Raw genomic sequence first — 13,844 nt, 5'->3', positions numbered from 1 at the left:
ACCCTTTGCAACCATATTCAGCCAGAAGTACAACAAATGATCCATCTGTGCATCCTCCTGCAGTCTTCAACATCACAGAAGATGATCAACAGCATGAGTTCAATCCGTGGTGCTGCTACCAAGCCAGTCTGGGTGGACATTCCCCCATCCTCAAGTCAGAATCATGGAGTTATCCAACACAGAAACATGCCCTTCATGCCAAACACATCTGTCAACCAAGATGTCTATCCAAACTAGTCTCATTTGCTTGCGTTTGGCCAATAACCTTCTAAACCTGTTCTATCCAAGCACCTGTCTAAATGTCTTTTAAACACTGTAACTGTACCTACCTCTACAGCTTCCTCTGGCAGCTCATTCCATATACCCACCACGCTTTGTGTAAAGAAGTTTCCCTTCAGATCCCTTTTAAATCTTTCTCCTCTTACTTTAAATCTATGTCCTCTAGTTTTAGACTTTCCTACTTTCCATCCACCTTATAATATGCTCCTAAGATTTTAGATACCTCCTATGCTCCAAGGAACGAACTCCCAGTCTATCCAGCCTCTCCTTATAACTCAAGCCCTCCAGTCCCAGTGACATCCTTGTAAATCTTTTCTGCATCCTTTCCAACTTAATGATGTCCTTCCTATAGCTGGGCAACCAGAACTGCACACACCTTGCCTCCATCCATTGCTCTTTCTCCTTCCAAATGTTGTTAGAATAAGCACTGAAGTGTACATTCATCAGGTGAGGGAGGAAAGTAAGTGATAGTAAGTGAAAGTAAATCAGGATGAGATTTCCTTTCCCATGTTTGGTCTTTGTCATGAGAATTCATTGAGTAGGGTGTCAATGTTACGGACTCCCAGGCTATCTCCTCTAATATGCACGTCACTGTACTGTCACCTCTGGTGGGTCTGGTTGACTGGTGGGACAGGACATACCCAGGGGTTGTGCTGGAAGAATCTGGCACAAAGTCTGTAATGTATGATTCTGTGAAAATGACAATGTCAGGCTGCTGCTTCATGAGTCTGAAGGTCAGCCCTTCCAATTTAGACACCAGTCCCCAGATATTCATGGAGGATTTTGCAAGATTAAGTAGGCTATGAGTGACTTTGCTACATCCAAATTCAGTGCCTAAGCAATGCCATGTAATTTCTCTGGTTTTATCCTTGAATGGGGAACATCAGCTCATGATTATAGTTGGGCACACATATCAATCACAGCTCTGGAGTTTGTTTCGTTTACACCAATGATCTGCCAAATATTTTAAATTTGTAGAACAAGTATGATTTTTAGAACTTATTTTTATTTTGCTAACTTCAATTGCTTTACCAGTGTAGAATTACTTAGGGGTTAGAGACCAACAATGCAGGCAGATCATATAGATAGAACCAAGAAAACAAAAAAAAATTTGGTTGATTTTGAAACAACATCAATTAATGTGGCTCTTGGGTATGGTTGATCTAAAAAAATACTCAATTCAGTCTTACTCAAAGGTTATTCAAAACGGCTGCAGTAAATGTGTCATTTTAGTTTGAGGTTGACATGCAGATTAAAAAAGTTACTTGAGCATCTTTATCATGGTTTAAGAAACATTATCTGAACCCTTTGGTTAGATCATAATCTCATGACCATCATCAAATTTGTTGGGTAACTTTGCCACTAAAAATAATGCCATGTTCTTATCTTAACGATCTGAGTAGAGGCCAACAAAAGCAAAACTACGCTGAAATAAAACTGGACTGGAAAAATATACTTCAGTAAACCAGACACACTATATTCCCTTTACTACTGCAAGAATCCAACTCAGCATTGCTCTTTCCTGGCATCAAGCTTCAGGTAAGGGAGTGCTCCTGAGTGACAGGTTCAGCAAAGCAAGCTTCAACATATTTGTCTTTGTCTTTACAGATTCACAAAGCAGTAATAACTAACCAATTAAATACTGCTCCTAAGAGAGGGAGCTTAGACATTCAAGCATGACAATACTTTTAAAAATAAAATTCTGAGCACAACATTCTATTCAAAAGTCCTCATTACTCAAATATTACCCATAGTCCAGAAGTGTTCAAGTTCAAGACCATTTTCTTAAACACTTCTTAAAAATGTATTTTTAAAACAATTTTCTGTCTCTTTGGAAACAAAAGTTCAATTAAAACTGTAAAAAAACATTAAGGGAGAAGACTGACAGGCATACACAAGGTGAATGCACCCAGTCTTTTTCCCCAGAGTTGGGTTATCAAGAATTAGAGGTCATAGGTTTAAGGTGAGAGGTAAAAGATTTAAGAGGGTCTTAAGGAGCAACTTTTTGTTACACAAAGTACGGTATCTATGTGGAATCAGCTGCCAGAAGAAGTGGTTAAGGCAGGTACAATAACAACTTTTAAAAGACATTTAGACAGGTACATGGATGGAAAGTTTAGAAGGTTATGAGCCAAATGCTGGCAAATGGGTCTAGCTTGGATGGGGCATCTTGGTCAGCATAGACCAGTTGGGCCGAAGAGCCTGTTTCCATGTTGTATGACTCCATGACTAAGACCATCCTAGAAGTTGCTTACACTACATGTGTCACTGTAGCACACTGTACTCCAGTTCTGCAATTCAGTTCCACTTCCATAATCTCTGATTGGAAGTAATCACACCGGCAAATTTTTGTACCTTGTTTAAAGCAAGCCATCGAGGATGTACCAAAAAATAAACTTGAGCTTTGGGATGAAAAGGACACTAATAGATGCCTTATGAAGTGTTTTGAATGATTTATTTAGCAATGTACTGAGAAAATGGCCACTGAAGCCTTGACTAAAACCTTGTTACTTTAAAAAATAACCTTTAGTTATTTAAAATAGAGCTACTCAGAGGTTTGATTGAAGCTTTGATTTACAATGCTTTTTCTGATAAAGCAATTTTCAGCAAATTAATTAAACTTTACTAAAGTACCATCCAAGATAAACATGAAATGTCATTATAAGCAATTTTCTTTTTTAACTTCTGCTTTATAATATTACTAGATCATGGGACATTTTACATTTTGTCATATGCAAACTAAAAAAAAATCAACTATTCAAGATAGGCACAACTTACACCGGAATTGCTGATTACAACCAACAGAATCGTGGCCTAGAAGTTCATATGCAGAATACCCAAAAAAAAACAGCACGGCACAGATGAAAATTGCATTAGCGCAGAACGAGCTAATTTAGAGCATGATTTCAACAGAGTTAATAGAAGTCATAAAGCATTATGGATGTTTTAGTGTGAAAACTTTCTGTACCCCAGCACTGCATCCCTGGCAACTAACTGCCCAAATGCGAGCAATGGTAATGTTAACACTCAACATTTGTTTCTGCTGAGGTTTTCCAATCATATTGATTTAAATCACAACTGACACTGTTATCTCATAGAAAACAATGGTTTTTATTAATGAATGCTGAAACTGAGCATTACTGAAAGAGTCAGGCATATCTCTCCTGCAGTCATAAGCAGAGTGTTGACAGCAACTACAGAGTGCTGTCAAACAAATCCTAGGCAGACTGACACAAATCCCTGAGTGAAGAAATCATACTAGTGAATTCTTGTACTTTGTCACCAACAACCAAATCTCACCAGAAGCAAATATTGGGCATTAACATTACCATTGTTGGCATTTGGGCAAGTTAGATGCCAAGGATGTAAGAGTACAGAAAGTTATCACATTAACAAGTCCACAATTCTTAATGACCAGCTGGCTTCAGTAAGTTGTCCCTCAAAATTTAGTGAACAGAAATGCCAGGAAAAAAAACTGGGGGAAAAAAAGGCTGCTGAGCAAACAAACAAGTACTAGCACTACTTTCAAAGTGTGGCTCACCCTCATTGTCAGGAATTTTGCTTCAGGATCCTTACAGGCTGCCTCTACCGATTTATGCAACAAACGACACTTTGCTGCCTACTGCTGCAATGTATCAGTCAAATTCTGCTGGAAAAGTGGGGAAACTTTTACTTTTGATCTGAATATAATTTTTGCATCCAGACATAGAGGGGACATTTAACTGCACTGTAGGCATTCAGAGAGGGCACTCATGCCTTCAGAGACATGTCCCTGTGACTTTGCGCCTTTTGCACAAGACTGTCTCTTTTTTGTACGGTCCTTCAGAAGCCCTGCCTTCCCCTTGTCCATTTCCATCCCTATCCGAGCAGGACTCTGCGACCTGTCTTCCATCATCGTAGCATGCACTTACTGCTTACCAACAATCCTTAGTAGATGGCAGAATACTGGGGATATTGTGGTATGACCCTTTAAGGGCTACATCCCAAGATCAGAGCTGTGAAGAGAGGTGCAACTAGCATAAGTACTACCCCTAACACCCAGTCTTCCTGAAACAGAGTGGCATTACATAAGAGAGCCCACAAACTCTTTCTTGAAACCGGCACTAAAAAAAGTCACATTGTTTTGTGTTTTTTATATTATTAGGGAGGTTGTTAACATTGGAAAAACACAGATGAATTTCTGGACCCACTTACCATAATCCAACACATTATTTAAATTGCAATTGCCTTAACTATATATATATTATATATATATTTATATATATATGCTTTCACTATTGAGAAGTTCAGTGGGAAATCTCATATTCATGTATTTCTATTATGTATTTTTCATCATTCTGATCAATCTGCTTAGATTGTTATCCCCCTGCAAAAGAGAACATTTGCTACCAAGTGTAAGCACCATCAAAATTATAGAGCAACAAAAAAGTGCTGGAAGAACTCAGCGGGCCAGGCAGCATCTGTGGAGGGAAATGGACAGTTGACCTCCAGATGAAGGGTCTTGAACCAAAATGTTGACTGTGCATTTCCGTCCACAGATGCTGCCTGACCTATTAAGTTCCTCCAGCATCTATTGCTCAAGACTCCAGCATTTGCAGCCTCTTATGTTTCCATCAACATTCTAGAACTTAACAGATGGGCATTTGGCATTGAGTGTCTGTGCTGGATCCTAATTATTTCCAACACATCCCCAAATCATGGAAAAGTTTCTTTTCTAAAAGACCAAACCATTTTCTCTTTAAAGGGACAATCTAGATGACTGGCAAAGCCATTCTGTTCACGCTGAGAAATGACATGATTGCCAAGAGGTGTTGAGGTACATAAAAAGTCATCCAATGAATTTCATAGGAAAATGTGGTGTTCCAGATAAGAATTTAATTTTGAGGCAGTGAAGATATGAACAACGTTATTTCAATTACTCAATAATTAACTACGCTAAACTGTACACAGTAGGGTTCAAAGTCAAGAAAACAGAACTATGTGCCAAGTGGATTGGGAAATAATTCAAATTGTTTCACGCCTGTGCATTAAAAGTCATTGTTCAATTCTATTAACTGGTTCAATTACCCAACTTTAATGCCTACCTATGTTAATTTTCAAACCAGTTTATTAAAGCTGCATCCTCTTTTAGCACATCATCTGAAATGACATAACCTTCTCAAGTGTCATCTATGTTGTCCACGACAGCAGACCAAAAAGGCTGATCTACTGATCCTGAGTGATGATAATAAATCACTTCTACTTTGTCAGATAACATGGAAAAAGTTAGCAGTATAACTGACAATTGATCAATGTTCATTATTGGAGTAAATCCAATAAATTAGTGTTATGTAGATTTCAACTGCATATAGTTAATTATAGAAATAAACTGTACAGGTTTACGCTAGAATATAATCAAATATAAGAATAAAATCAATATGTGACTTAAAATCTAGTTTTACCATGACAAACACTTAGTTAAAGATTAATGGTTTCATTTAAAACATTTGACATCCATGGTAGAAGAGTAAATAAATCAAAATATGCCAAAAATCACTAAACATTCATTTTGCAATCACTGTTTTCGCCAATACAAAATCTGAAAATTACAGGTTATTATTTCTTCAGTGTAAACACCTGAAAATATTGCAATCTGCTGCTGAATTCAAAGATGCAGCCAGTCAGCTCTTTTGCAAAGATCTGTGAATTTTGAGTAAACCACACATCCAGTATTGGGGATGCAAAGATCCAACAGTTCCCTTCTTTTTATTTCCAAAGAGGGGGGGGGGGTGGGCGAATGCAAGCAAGAAGGATTGCTGCAATGAGGTTGGGACACATACTGGTAAAGATAATTATAATATAATTAAATCAATAATAATTTATAATTGCACAGAAGACTTTGCCTAGTTCCACAATGCATGCTAAGCTGCTAATAGAGATTTAAAGAATGGTTATAATTAAACTTTGTTTTTTTTTAAACGGGACAGTGGCCTAAACCTGATTGAGATTATGTGAGGCCGGACAGGGCAATGGCAATTAAAACAGAGCTTTCTTAAATCAAACAACACAAAAGATTATACATACCTATTAGTCTGGGATGCGGGGGCAGCAAAGGAGATGAGATGGAAACAATGTTAAAAGAAACACGGCCGCTTTCGACAAGAGTTTCCCATTTTTTTGTTATTTCCCCCCCTCCCTCTTTCTGTGCCAGGAAACTCCGCTCTGCTACAGCGACCGAGCCCCGACCACGCGCCGGAGCGCCGCACTTCCGCAACAGCTTCGGGAACCTTCGGCCGCGCTCGGAGGGTTCTCGGGTGGACTCGGGCAAGAAGCCGAAGAAAGGCGGGGGTGGACTTCGGGCAGATTCGTGTGGGCTCGGAAACACGGGGCGAGAGTCGGCTGAACTCCAGCGCACGGGGCGCGGTCAGGTCTTGTAGAAGAAGCTGGTTGCACCAGGCGGCCTTTGTGACAATTGACCTTCCATAAATTGCGGAAAATTTAATGGTAGGAATAAAAGTAAGAAAGGCAGTGGGTGTATATATGTTGAGATGCTGATTCTAAGAATGAGAATTCAGGAAGTGTGCCACCAGAAGATTATTACAGCCATCTCTTTGGTGGGTAAAGGCTGTGCTAGCACAGGAGGTAGTGGTGAATTTCACTATCAATGTCTGTCTTCATTGAGCATTGGCTCATGAGATACGGGAAGGATTTCCATGTTTTCCAGCATCTTGCTGTGGAATTTTATAAGTAGAAGGTGGTGTTCTACAACAGGGACTGGTTGGTAGTGGGGTTTTGTTTTTGTAGATGTTAAATGTAAAGTCCATTTCTTTCCTGTGCTTTGGTAAGTGAAATTGACAATCAGTTAAAAGTTGGCCTCTGATTTTTTTGTGTATGCAGTTATCGTCAGTGTACTGCAATTAAAGTTGGGGTGTCTTTGGTTTTGGAAAGGAAGTGAGGTAGGTTTGACAACTTGCAATTTGGATTAGTTTATTGTCATATACACCAGGGTGCAATGAAATTCCTTGCTCGCATGAAGCTCGCAGAGTAAATTGTATATATGGTAATAATAAATACAATGATGAACACAAAACAATATGGTGCAAAAATTGTAGTGCAAAAAGAAATGCTAAAGTGACAATAATGGAGTAACGGAGAGGGTAGAATTAGGAGGAAAGAATATGGCGGCAGCACCACCACCAGGAAGGAGGTGATTGGACCCGGAAAATAGCTGCATTTCTGTGGAAAGCTTGTAGAAAATGAGCAACACTGCAGAGAGAAAGACTGAAAAAAGTTTTTGGAAGACATCACAACCTTGTCTGACATCAGTCTGCCCTGAAATTGGGTCCATTGTGGATCCATTGGTTGAAGTTATAGCTTATCTGCCAGCATATAGATGACATAAAATGGAGACTAAATTCTGTGGGGAGCCAGATTTGGGAAGAATGTTCCAGTCTCAATTGGAGTCAAAGGTGTTTGTGAGGCTGTGTGATGAATGTCCCCTATAATGGTTAATTCTGTTCCCTGCACTTTTGGAGTTGAGACATGATGGAGGTCATGGCCATTATGCTTGCAGACAGACAGAATTTACAGTGTGATTTGGGGACTAGCCCTTTTGCCACTGGAAGGAGGAGGTTGAGGAAGCAATGATTATCCCTGTGGTAGACAGTAGGGAGAGCCCTTCTGTAATGATTGTATTTGCCTCCTTTCTTGAAGATAGTTACAGTTATGGCAACTGTCATATCCTCCTTTTCCCTGATGTGGCAGATGAATTTGTGATTGAAGTTCCTCTCCGTTAAGTTTTAGATTTTCAGTAGGGATACCATCTGCTCCCAGGGCCTTTTTATTTTTCAGTTGGCATACAATCTTATTAGTCTGGGGTGGCGGCAGTGGTGGACAAGGTAGTTTGCTGTGCAACAGAGTCACGGTTGAATCCTTTAAAGTATTCCTTCCAGCAGACACTGATGTTTATATCCTTTCTTTGCTCTCAGAATGGATAGGCCCTTGGAGCATGTGGGCTGTGGGTAGTTTTGACAGCATTAAAGAATCCACTCATGTCATGGTCATCAGTGGGTTGCTGGGCCTCATGCTCTTTCCACCCACTATCTTCTTTGAGTCATGAGTTTTCTGTCATGCGTTGGCCTTTGAGTATTTTAGCATGGTTTCTTTTACCTTTGACTATGATAAAGTTTCCAATCTGAGAACAGCTTGCATTTGCAATAATTTAGCTCTCAGATCTCCTGATCATCTTCATTAAACCAATCCTGGTATCATCTAGTGGAGAAGCTAGGAGACTTTAGCAGGTGCTAATTATGGTGGCCTTCAGGGCAGTTCTTCTCTTGGTTGGAGGTCACCAGGTTGTCTTTGAGACATGGCCTGAAGAGAGCTGTCTTTGCGGGCTCCTTGAGATCTTCATTGTTGATATCCTTGCAGAAATATTTCTGTTGCTGTTTTATTGCAAAGATGATGGAAGAAAGAAAGCCAATTACGGTGTGGTCAGTCCAAGAGCCACCCTAATGATCGTGGCATCGGTCATATGGACATTCTTGCAATCAGTTTCCTGAATGAGGACATGATCTAACAAGTGTCATTGCCTGGATCAGGGCTGCTACGAGTTCTTGGGCTTCTCTTTCTGACAAAACAACATATTAGTTATGACAAAACTGTACTTCAGCATTTTGTTAGGAGGAGGATTCCTTTGGCGCTAGCTTCACCAGTGCCTTCAGTGTACCAGCACAGTCTTGTTAACTGAAGCTGAGCTGTCTGGAGGAGGTGTAAATAGAAGTAGATGAAGGAAAATAGAGGAGAGGGGAAAAAACAATCTTACACAGAACGCTGCAGATGCTGGCAAACTGAAATAAAAAGGAATATTATTAACTAGTTCTTAATCCATGTCATTTTATTACCCTGAGCCCCATATGTTCAAATTTTATTTAATAAAGCCGTGTTCAACCCCTTCTCAAAGTTAAATACATCACATCCACTGGGGTTTGGTGGTGGTGGGGTGGAGTGTTGCCTTTAAATTTTTTGTTGGCTACAATCTTTTTTTAAAAAAAATCTCTGCAGATATGTTAAGCATGATTTCCTTTTCATTAATACATATTGGGTCTGCCCAATTCTATTGTTTTTCTTTTAAGTGGGCTGTACTGCTTACTTTAAAATAGACTTGCATTTTCCCTACCTGTGATATCAGGCTAAGTGGCCTATAGTTCCTTGTTTTCTCTCTCCCTCAAGTTGTGAGTTGCTATCTTCCACTTGTGGGAACTGCAGAATCTTTAGAACTTTGGAAAATACAGCTAGTGCATCTGTAAACTCCAAAGCCACTGCTTTCCAAACCTTTCGGTGAAGGTCATAAGGTTTAGGATTTATTTGTCTTCAGTCCTATTAACTTATCCAAGGCTTTTCTTTTCACTATGTCTTTGTTACCTTTAGATTTGACTTTTAAATGGATACTTGTCCTAGTTAATCTCCCTCCATAAAGTTTCACTTATCCAAATCTCTGCTGTCCCTATCTTACACTAAGTGCCTTACACTCATTATTTTTGTTGGTGACCTACACTGGTCCATGTTCCAATTTAAAATTCTTCCCCTTATTGTCAAATCCCTCCATTACCACACCCCTCCCCCTCATCTATAATTTCCTCAGGCATACAATGTTGAATTTAACTTCCCCATCGTTCCCACCAGTGCTTTCAGCTGCCAAGAACACTTCCAATTTAAAATCCTTCTCCTTATTTTCAAATCCCTGCATTACCACCGCCCCCCCCCCACTGACCTCCTCCTCCACTTTAACTCACCTTCTTCCCTTTGTACACTATTGAAAACCTGCCTTCTTTATCAAGTGTTTAATCATGTTCTAGTGTGTTTTTTATACAGCCTGGTGTCAGTGTTTGTTTGATAAAGGAGCTACATTGTTATTTTTGTTGGTTCAACCAATACCACCAAGGCAGAATAACTGGCTATTCATTCCATCACTTTGCTTGGACTTTGTCAGGAATAAAATGGTTGCTTGTGCTCACATATAATATGACTGGTTAAAACAATTCATAGCTGTAATGCATCAGATTCAGCTACAAGACAGTCAGGATACCCACATAAAAGCCAGCCCTGGTACCTTGCAGTTAATCAATCATTTTCATTTGGTGCTGCTTCCAATACCAGTGGAGTTAAATACTCAGAGAAACCATATGCTGCAGAGAATCAAGCCACAAATGGAACTGAAAACCAGAGATTGGGAAAGGAAACCAGAGAGTGGGACTTGCAGGTCGGGAGCACTTCGTACATTAAGTACTTAAGATAACTTTTATTAGCTATTAGAGAAAGGAAATAGAGCCAACTGATGTTTGGCTAGAAAGAAGGTAGTTTTGAAATGTTCTCATTACTGCCCTGCTGCTGCAGTAGAGGGTACAGATTTAATGTTTACCTACTACCCACTGTATCCTGCTTGTGGTTTCACTGCAGTACTTTCCAACTACATTTGCAATGCAGTAGCTGGGCTGAGTTTGGTCCCATCAAATACATTGGTATGTACAGTATTTGCTGTTGGAACAGCTGGGAGTAGAATGTCTGTAGTCCTTGCCTCAGTAATTGGTAAGTACAGTGCAAAGAATCCATTTCAATTCCTCCCATTTTTCACATTTCCTCTAATTTTAAAACACTTATAACTGAAGTAGACATAAGGCAAACTGCGACAGACTTACAAAGAATGTCTCCACCTGCAATACCTTGGTTTATATTTGCGTTCAAAACAGCACCTGCATCCTCCATGCTCGTGTGTCTGTGTGTTTGTTTATTTGTCTATTTATTGATTGATTGGGATGTGGCTATCAGTGGCAAGGTTAGAAATGTTGTCCAGATCTTGCTGCATCCAGGCATGGACTGCTTCAATTTTTTTTAGAAGAAATGCAGCAAAAGTGATGGTCTGCAGCAGATCTTATGCCACTTTATACCACAGGATTAATGCAAGCAATATCACTTCAAATAAATGTAAGTTTATTAATATTGAAAGTCAAAGTAAAGATATATTGCCACACAATATTGTCTAAATTGAGGGAAAAATGAATATGTAAAAATTGAATTGTTTCTCTGGGTTAATAAGTCAATCAAGTAACTCACCAATGGTTCGGATCAAGTAAAGAAGTGTCTGATTTTTTTTTAGTTTCAGTCCCAGCATAACTAATTCCAGATTCAAAGGTGAACCTCGGATTCTTCTGTACCTCCTCACAGTTTGGTGGGATGGGGCTCCAAGTGAGAAAGAGACAAGTATGATGACAGAAACTTAACCGCAGCAGCCACTGTGACTACAAGAGCAGGCCAAAGACTGCGTGGAAAAAAAAAACAAGCTGCTGGAAGAACTCAGTGGGTGAGGCTGTATGATGCTACATGACCCACTGAGTTCATCCAGCAGCTTGTTTTTTTGCTCCAGATTCCAGCATATGCAGTCTCTTGTGTCTGAAAGGCAGGGTGTCCTGTGATGAGTGGAATCTCCTGATTCCCACAAGGCAGAAGTCAGGGAAGTGATGAAATCCACCTGTCTAGATGAGCGCAGCACCAATGATAATCAAAAATCCAGAACTAAGCTTTCCATCTACCATTTTAAACATCCACTCCCTCCTTCACTGTGGCTGCGCTAAGCACCATCTACAAAATGAACTGCAGTTACTTGCCTTGGTTACACCAACAACACCTCCCAAACTCGTGACCTGTACCACCAAGAAGGACGAGGATGGGAGGTACTCAAAAACATCACCACTGACAGGTTACTCTCCAAGTCACAAACTACACTGATTTTTAAATATATTGCTGATCTTTCATCATCATCGTGTTTAAACCCTGGAACTCCCTCTTCAACAACACAGTGGTATTTCCTTCATCAGATGGGCTGCAGTGGTTGAGGAAGACAGCTGATCATTAATTTTCAGGGGCATTTAGAACAGGCAATAAAATTTGGTCTTCTAGGAACATCCACTGCCCATAAGTGAAAGGTGACGATGTTACTAATTGAGCAATATCTGTCATTAGGATCCCATCTGTTTAAATTTCAACAACAAAATCCATTTGCAGACCTTGAAACTGATTGCACTGTCTTATAGGGATGTTGCCATGCTGAATGATTCCCTTTCATACTTGAAGTTTCAGTGGAACTTGTGCATCATTTCATCTCTCAGGAAAAGGACTCCAGCTTTACATTTTCTGAATAAATAACTTCAAAGGATTATAGCAAAACAATGGTTTACAATTATGTGTTTTTTTTAACATGATAGAACATGCCAATTTGCTGTACAGGAGTGTTTCAAACAAAATTTAGCACAGTGAACCAACATCTTGGTCAAAGAGGTAAGTTTTAGGGACCATTATGAAGAAGGTGAGATTGAGAGTGGCAAGGTTTAGGATTGAATTCTAGAGTCAAGGCTCATGAAGCCACAAACACCAGAAGTGGAGTAATGAAAATCAGGGATGTGCAAGAAAATCTTGAAGGGTTATATTTTCTTCGGACCATTTTCTAGCTTTCTTATATATCAATTTGCTCCATTAGAAATGGTTATCAACTGTGGGGAAAAAGTTTTAAAAATATTTACATATACAATGTATACTGTAAACATTTGAGATAAACATTACACAGGCATCAAATACATTTAAAATGCATTCAAATTCTGAACTATTTCATTTATATTTTCCCAAAATTAAAGCTCAAAATATTCAGAAATTGTAACGGCAAAGGATTGAAAGAGAAAAGTGCAAATTTTACAGAAGGAAATTCAAGCAGAACAAAAATGGAATGATGTATACATGGAGATGCTTTTTTGAAGTTGTATGAAAGATTTGCCTTAATCAACTTCAATCATCCCAAAGCATTTTGCATTAACAAAGCAGCAGCAGCTAGTTTATGCATAGCAGTATTTTGTTAAAACAGTTAAATTATGACTAAATAATTTGTTTATTTTGTAGGTAAATAGTGGGAAGGACACTGAAGAGAGTTCCCCTGCTCTTCAGATAATGCCGTGGAATCCTTTATGTCCACTTGAAGGGGTAAATGGGCATGGGTTTAGCATTATCATCTGAAAGATGGCACGTCTGCCAGATGAGCTGGAGTGTCAGACTAAATATGTGCGCGTCTCTGGAATATTGTTGTGATTTTCTGAACCATATACACACAAACAAATGAGGCTCATGAGCATATATCATTCATCATCCTACCTTATAAGCCAGATAATTTCTGGTACACATTTTGCCTTCAATGTGCAGCAACCCATTTCTATATTTTTAGGAGGAATTCATTGTATGTGTGAAAGGGTTCCAGTGCAAATATTCCCTATCGTCTCACAGAATTTGCAGTGGAGCTTATTGCTTTGACCTTCAGTTGATTATTCAACAACAGGCTACTTCTGCAAGAACTGACAACATGATCTGTGATGCCTTCAAATTGCACAGAATGTGGAGATGCTATACATGCCAACAAGCCTGAGGAATCCTGTTGCCAAGGGATAGCGAGGATTGGAGGAAGAAAAAAAAAGGTAGCTTCTGGCAGGTTTAGAAAACTGAATACAGGGGAAGCCCAACGGGAGTTATAGAAAGTGCAGTGGGGTATT

General features: G+C 39.4%; 1 protein-coding gene across 2 annotated transcripts in view; it reads right to left on the bottom strand.

The window, feature by feature from the left end:
• Positions 1 to 6,509, bottom strand: part of zdhhc7 (zinc finger DHHC-type palmitoyltransferase 7) — a 47,005-nt gene extending 40,496 nt beyond the window's left edge. The window contains exon 1 of one of the 2 annotated variants that reach the window (XM_052028284.1): positions 6,343 to 6,509. The gene's annotated coding sequence lies outside the window, so the exon portion shown is untranslated. The remainder of the gene's footprint in view (positions 1 to 6,342) is intronic. The other variant, XM_052028285.1, reaches the window with a different exon arrangement.
• Positions 6,510 to 13,844: the final 7,335 nt, after the last annotated feature.

Source organism: Pristis pectinata, chromosome 13, assembly GCF_009764475.1.
Source record: "Pristis pectinata isolate sPriPec2 chromosome 13, sPriPec2.1.pri, whole genome shotgun sequence".
NCBI classification, from domain to species: Eukaryota; Metazoa; Chordata; class Chondrichthyes; order Rhinopristiformes; family Pristidae; genus Pristis; species Pristis pectinata.
The sequence above is the reverse complement of the archived record's forward strand: the minus strand, read 5'-3'. Positions and strand labels throughout refer to the sequence as shown.